This window comes from Pinus tabuliformis, chromosome 2_2 (genome assembly GCF_031772625.1).
Source record: "Pinus tabuliformis cultivar Carrire ecotype Pingquan chromosome 2_2, CPIR1, whole genome shotgun sequence".
In the NCBI taxonomy this organism is placed as follows: domain Eukaryota; kingdom Viridiplantae; phylum Streptophyta; class Pinopsida; order Pinales; family Pinaceae; genus Pinus; species Pinus tabuliformis.
In genome coordinates, this window is record NC_142300.1 from 100,484,004 (window position 1) to 100,491,494 (window position 7,491).

Sequence of the window (7,491 nt, forward strand, 5' to 3'; positions counted from 1 at the left end):
CATTCTAGCCTGAGTTGTGCTTTGTGCTTTCTCAATGAGTTGTCCTCCCTCCCTGTCACCCAAAACATGAGAACAATGCATCATGCTAGACTAGGAGGTTTTGGATTTGATCTCGTCCTGTCATGAGTGAATTGCAGGAATAGGTACATTGATAGATCATGGCAAGAAGACAAACATGATGAAGAAGGAGCACACATGCTAGACGACTTGCTTGCAACTAGACAGACGTACCAAGCACATCAAGCAACAAGAAAAAGGAACATATGCATTGAACCATCATGCAAGACCAAGACCATCAAAGACCCTGCAATGCTATGCCATGCAGAGGAGAATACCAAGCACACAAAGAGTACATCCATCACTCAACAATGCAACAACTTGACATGGAGACCACAATCATCCATTACATGTCAACAGTGTCATTTCGAGTTGTGTCATGAGTTGTCTTGGTCACAATACTGATGAGCCCCAATTTTTGGTAACAATTTGGGCTCATTTGGGCTACTTACCTTGCTCAACCCTTCATCTTTTATCACTTATGCATCATTTCTTAGTATATTCGTGTTATTTGTAGGAAGAAGGGCAGGCATTATTCCTATGTGACTAATACATGATGATTTCAGGTTTTTTGGCATTAAATGGAGCAAAGACCACGCAAATGGGGACAAGGAGACAACAAAGGTGGCATTGCGGGTTTATAGGGAGGTTGTCCACAGTCTTGAATGACCTCCCTCGTGATCTCCACCCCAACTCCGAGCTCCAACAGCTATCCCCACCGAGCTAAAAGGCAGCCAACGGATTCTACAGGAACAACAGTTTACTTTTAGTTGGACAGCCGAGCTCCACTAATTGAGGAAGCCAGCTTGATCCTCATCATGTATAAATATTGAGGCCGTAGCCTTTGATAGGAGCTTTTTGAACTTTTGAACTACTGTTGCAATTTCTAAGCACAAGCTACAGCTCGGTTTTTGCTTTTTGTAAGCCAGTTTTGGCATGTTGTTAGACTCATGATTATTTAATAAAGGCAGGCAGCTTTGGATTCAATTCTGAGTTCTTAAGGGAGCTATAGCTCTTAGGTTAGGGCCCAACCTGAGAGCAATAGACCTCCTTTTCCTTGTATTGTTACTTGTCTTTCCTTTCAGCACTTCATTTCTTTGCTTTGACATGCATTTGAAAAACACAGTCTGCTGGTCTAATTTCTTTAATGTGATTGAGTAGGATTAGTTTATGGTTAAAGTGCTTTCAGTATCTTAGATTAGAATAGGAAGATTAGTATTCATTAGAGCTCCACGAAAAGGTTGACAGTGCACTCACTGCCATCTCTGTTTAGAGATTGGGGGTGTAGACCGTACCAACCACCAAAAAACGCAGTCTTATACGTTCATGCAAGCTGCAACACCATCATTTCAGTCATTTCAATTGTAGATCCATCCATGCATTCTGATCTTGAGCAATACTTCTTCGTTCCAACACCATGCACGATTTCTCTCCAAAGTTTACATTGATGTTCGTTGGTTTAATAACACAGTTAGAATAGGTGGATGAATTCTCGGTTTTGTGCAAGACATAGAGGATTTGTTTCATTTACATTGCTCAGCATTGTTCTATTATCTTCTTCTTCTTCTCAACCGTGCCCAAGTCACCTACTCATCCTCTGTTCAGCTCGTTTGCCTTCCAACCCTTCTACTTTTCACGTAGCTCCATCTTTTTGGCTTTTCATTGCTTCCACCCTTCTATCCACCAACCAACTTTACCCACTCTTTCTCCATCTGATCTCTCTGTCCCTGAGCCATCACAAGCTCCCTTTTCATCCTACCTATCCACCCATACAACTCCTCGACTCCTCCATCACCCAAAACTCCAACTGTAGAACATCCTGTAGAAGTTAGCAGACTTCCTGTAGAAATCCCGAGCTTCCTGTAGGATCCCCTGCAGACATCCTGTAGAAGCCTGCAAACTCGGTTGCCAAGCACCTGAACGTTGTGGACTTCCGTGGAATGATGTTAGAGATCCCCTGGAACCTCTCCTAGCCTTCATGACCTTTTTCCAGCCTTCCTTCCCTCCGAACTACCCCTGCACAGTCAAGACCTAGTAAGAAGCACAATCACAATAACTCCACCCACTTGAGCAAAAATACAAAAATGTGTTCTCTTCAATGAAAGTAGTTCAAATTCATGCATCTCATCTCACTAGAAGTAATGGCATCATTTCTAGAAGTTTGCACTCCCACCATTGCATCATAGAGATTAAACTAGTCAGATTAGGGTTTACTAGGGTTTCCATGTTTGGTTGGCTTTCAGTTCATTCTTGCAAAGTAGGTTAATTTCCTCTGAGATAGCCTTCGTTCATCATTTAAAAAGCTTCTTCTGAGAACATATAGAAGTTAACTTGAGCCCTAGCGGACTTGTGCCAGCTGACCAAGTGACAGCTGCGACAAGAGCTAGTACTTGTGCATACAGCACCGTCGCTTCCAAGTTTGTTACGAACTACCGGGTTGATAAAATTAGAGATAGGAAGCTCTAGGAGTTGTAGCATTATTGCTACAATATTGGAGCCCACCATCTTTTTGGCGCCGTTGCCGGGGAAGCGTCAGAGTATTAGTAATTGTTGCTTTTCTTCTATTTTCTTACTCTTGCCTTCTGCCAAGTAGTTTATTTCATTTCCATTCTGGAAAAGTAGCATAGACATTTCCTGCTTTCATAGATTAGCATTTCAATTTTGCAATTTCATTTCTACAAGCGTAGATTAGCCTTTCAATTCTGCAAGCGTAGAATAGCATTTCCATTCCTGCAATTTCATTTGAACAAAGTAGATTAGTTCTTTCCTGCTTTCAATTTAATTCTGCATCTTTATTTCAGTAAGATAGTTAGTTGTAGATCAATCTGTTTCAGTTTTGCAGGTACCAAAGAAAAACAAAATCAATCAAAAAAGTCTTTCCATTTCATGCCTCGTAGGAACCGAGATAAAATAGGAAAATTCCTACCCAACACCCCCACCACATCACTGAGTCACCCTTCTCTCTTCTTCGGTGACAGTGATCCAGAAGAACCTATAGGTGAACCTCCTGAGATATACGAAGATCCTATAGCAGAAGAAGAATTAGAGACCATCCCATCTGAAGCTATGGCTGACAATAGAGGAGAAGATGAGAGAATAGAAGGTGCCTTCCCCATCCGAGAGACCAATGGAGAGATGAAAATGAAGAACATTAGCCCCTCCGCTTTACCTCACTTCCATGGACTGACTACTGAAGATCCTGATACCTTCCTGTTTGAGTTTGCTATCCTTTGTAGAACCTATGACTATACTGAAGATGAGCAGAAGCTGAAACTCTTCCCTTCCACTCTTAAGGATGTAGCATTACGCTGGTTCATGGGCTTACCTGGGAATAGTATCACTACTTGGGCTCAGATGCAGCAAGCTTTCAATACCAAGTACCGGGACTACTGTAGGTCCAAGGAAACCAAGGGAGAAATCTTTCGGATGACTATGGGAAATGATGAGTCCTTAGAGGATTATGAGGAGAGGTTGCAACTTAGCTATAAGCGGGCCAAGTGCACACTTGACCCTGAATCCCTCAAGTTGGTCCTGCTCCGAGGAGTCCCTGAAGACCTCTTAGATACCCTTCACATGTTAGCTAGGGGGGATATTTACCAACTGCCTTATGAGGACATCAAGACTGTGTTTAGAAACCACTCCAGGGCAGCTCGGAAATGAGGTAGAGGAAACCTCCTCTCAACTGGTGTCCCTTTCTCCAAACATGAGTTTGCAAATCAATTAGAAGATCTTAAGAGTGAGGTGAGACAGACCATTGCCATGCAACTGGACACATTCAGGATCCAGCAGAAGAAGGAAGAAGTTGAGAGAGCCTTGGCTATCTTTTGCCCTAGATGTACAAGGAGACACCCTAAGAACGAATGCCCATTGCATTTGGTTGAAGTGTGTTTCGTTTGTGAGGAGGACCATCCCACAAACCAATGTCCAACCTTACCTGGACTTAAAGCCATGTACCAAGGGACAGAAGCTCCCACTGAACCTCTTTATTTCCTTAACCAAAGGAGGCCACAAGGACCCAGACCTTAGCAGCAGGGGATGCAAGGGGCACCCCAAGCTTATTACAGCCCCAACCAATCGACTCCTATGCCTTCCTGGGGTCCCCCTGCTCATACTTCTTGGTCTATGCCTCCTCCATGGTCTTACCCACCTCAGTACCCTACTCAACCCACTACTCATTCCTATCACTCACATGCCCAGCCATAGCCTCAGTGGAATGCACCTCAGTCGGGGTGGAGGCCCCAGTACAACACTCCTCCCGCCATTTTGCCTCCACCACCAGTTCAACCTCAACCATTACCTCCTGCTCCTCCAAGGCAACCTCAAATGCCTGCTCAACTGAACCCAAACCCCAACAATAGACAGGCCCAACAGGTATACACTGGGGAAACATCATGCCCTACTTATGCTGTGGAGATCCAGGAGATCAATCTTCGATCTGGAAAGACTCTTCCGGATCGCCAACCTCCTCCCCCAGAGGATGAGGAAGATAAACAGGAAAGTGAACCAAAGGCTATTCCACCCTTTCCTGAGAGACTAACAGCCACCACACAACCCAACCCAGAGGAGGATGAGCTCTTGGGTGAGCTCAAGCAGTTGTGTGTGAAAATACCACTTCTCCAAGCCATCAAGGATGTGCCAATATACAACAAACTGGTTAAGGAAAAGTGTTTCAAACACCCAGGCAGGCGAAAGAGAGATGCTTCAACCATCAATGTCTTAGGACAACTGTCTGACCTTATGTTAGGGCAAGTCATCTGCCCAAAGTATCTAGATCCTGGGAGTCCTGTAGTAGATGTCCACATCAATGGCACCATCATACCTCACACCTTGATTGATTTGGGGGCTGCCATTAATGTGATGACCAGGGATACCATGCTCAAACTCAATCTCTAGGGTTCCTTGAGGAAGACCTCGACAGTACTGCAACTAGCAGATCGCTCCACTATGACTCCCGAAGGGATTGTGGAGGATGTCTTGGTCTCTGTCGACTCTTGGGAATACCCTGCAGATTTCTTGGTTCTGCAACCCAAGGCAAAGCTTACTGGATATCCTCTTATTTTGGGAAGGCCTTGGTTAGCCACTGCAGATGCTTACATAAGTTGTCGTGCAGGAAATATGACCATCAAAAACGGTCCTATGTCCAAGCAACTAGTCCTATACCCTCCTACCCAACCTTCCTTAGAGCATGACTTACCACTTTGGTTGGAGGAAGGAGAAGAGGATGAAGTGTACTCAACACCTTTGTGCACCCTAGATACCACTAGAAGAGACCCCCCAACCGAGGATGACTTGATTGAGACCTTGATCCAGAATCCACCTTCCAGTGCACTATCCTTAGAGAAATTGGTGGAGGATACCCAAGCCAGCACCGTAGTGGATCTTTGTACAACCAACCCTGTCACTCCCAGAGTCAAGAATGTGTAGTTCGGCCCTGAGAGAACGTTAAAGATCAGCTCCTGCCTATCTCCTTCCCAGGAAAAGGAGCTGTGTAGCCTGTTGGCCAACCATCTAGATGCTTTTGCTTGGAGCTATAAGGAGATGAAAGGAGTCCATCCTTCGGTATGTACCCATCACATATACATCAAAGAGGATTGTAAGCCGGTTAGGCAACCTCAGAGGAGAATGAATCCAGCCCTTAAGGACATTGTCAAGGAAGAATTGCAAAAACTGCTGGACGCCGGATTCATTTACCCCATCTCAGATAGTGAATGGGTGTCCCCTCTGGTGTTGGTTCCCAGGAAGAATGGGAAGTGGAGAATCTGTGTGGACTACTGAGAACTAAACAAAGCTACCAAGAAAGACCATTTCCCTCTACCTTTCATAGATCAAGTGTTGGACGGACTAGCAGGAAAGAAGTTCTTCTCTTTCTTGGATGGGTTTAGCGGGTACAACCAGATCCAAATCAGCTCGGAAGACCAAGATAAGACCACCTTCACTTGTCCTTGGGGTACCTTTGCCTATCGAGTCCTTCCCTTTGGGCTATGCAATGCTCCTGCTACCTTCCAGAGAGCTGTCTTGAGCATCTTCTCGGAGCTGGTCCATGATGCAGTGGAAATCTATATGGATGACTTCACTCCTTATGGGGCCAACTTCCAGGAAGCATTGTCCAATCTGGGAAAAGTCCTAACCAAATGCATTGAGATGAACTTGTCCCTTAGTCCTGAAAAATGTGAATTCCTGATGACTGAAGGGACTGTGCTAGGCCATACCATTTCTTGCCAAGGGTTACAGGTGGATCCTAACAAAATTGCTCTCATCAAGAAGGTTCCACCTCCTCAAAAGGTAAGGGATGTTCGGAGTTTCTTAGGATTAGCAGGGTATTACAGGAGATTCATTAAAGACTTCAGCAAGCTAGCCTCGCCATTGTTTGGCATGTTGGCAAAAGGTGTGGAGTTTAAATGGACTGACGATTGTAAGAGGGCTTTGAATGAATTGAAGGACAAGTTGGTGTCAGCCCCAATCTTGAGAGGTCCAAACTGGGCCCTACCTTTCCACATCCACACGGATGCCTCGGACAAAGCCATAGGTGCAACTTTAGGACAAGTTGAACAGAAACTTCCATATGCCATTTACTTTGTTAGCAAAAACTTGTCCAAAGCTGAACTGAATTACACTGTAACTGAGAAAAAGTTTTTGGCTGTGGTCCATGCACTGAACAAGTTCCGACATTATATTACTGGATATCAAACCTTTGTACATACATATCATGCTGCAATTAGATATTTAATGAATAAACCAGATGTGAATGCTCGTATTATTAGATGGTTACTTTTGTTGCAGCAGTTTGATTTGACCATTGTTGACAAACCAGGTAAAGAAAATGTTGTTGCTGACTTTTTATCTAGATTGGATTTGTCTGCAGATGAGGATGGGACAGTGGATGACCAGATGCCCAATGAACACCTGTTTGCTATCTTAGCACTCTCTCCATGGTTTGCTGATATAGCAAACTACCTTGTTTCAGCACAGTTCCCTCTGCACCTATCTTCAAGAGAGAAGAGCAGAATCATCAGAAAAAGTGCCTCATTTACTTGGATCGGGGGCAATCTGTTCAAGCTTGGCCCCGATCAGATCTTAAGGTGTTGTGTAAGGGAGGAGGAAGTCTTTGATATCCTCCTCACCTGTCATGATGGGCCTTGTGGAGGACATTTTGCAGCAAAGAGGACTGCCTTCAAAATCCTGCAGGCGGGCTACTATTGGCCCACACTTCATCAAGATGTCAGAAAATATATCAGCCAATGTGACCAATGCCAAAGAATGGGGAAACCGACTCAAAGGGATGAGACGCCTCTCCAACCTCAAGTGACTCTTGAGCCATTTGAGAAGTGGGGTATGGACTTTGTGGGTCCAATCAACCCTCCTTCGAGGCAAAGGTCTTACATCATTGTGTGTACTGACTACCTGACAAAGTGGGCAGAAACCAAAGCAATCAAA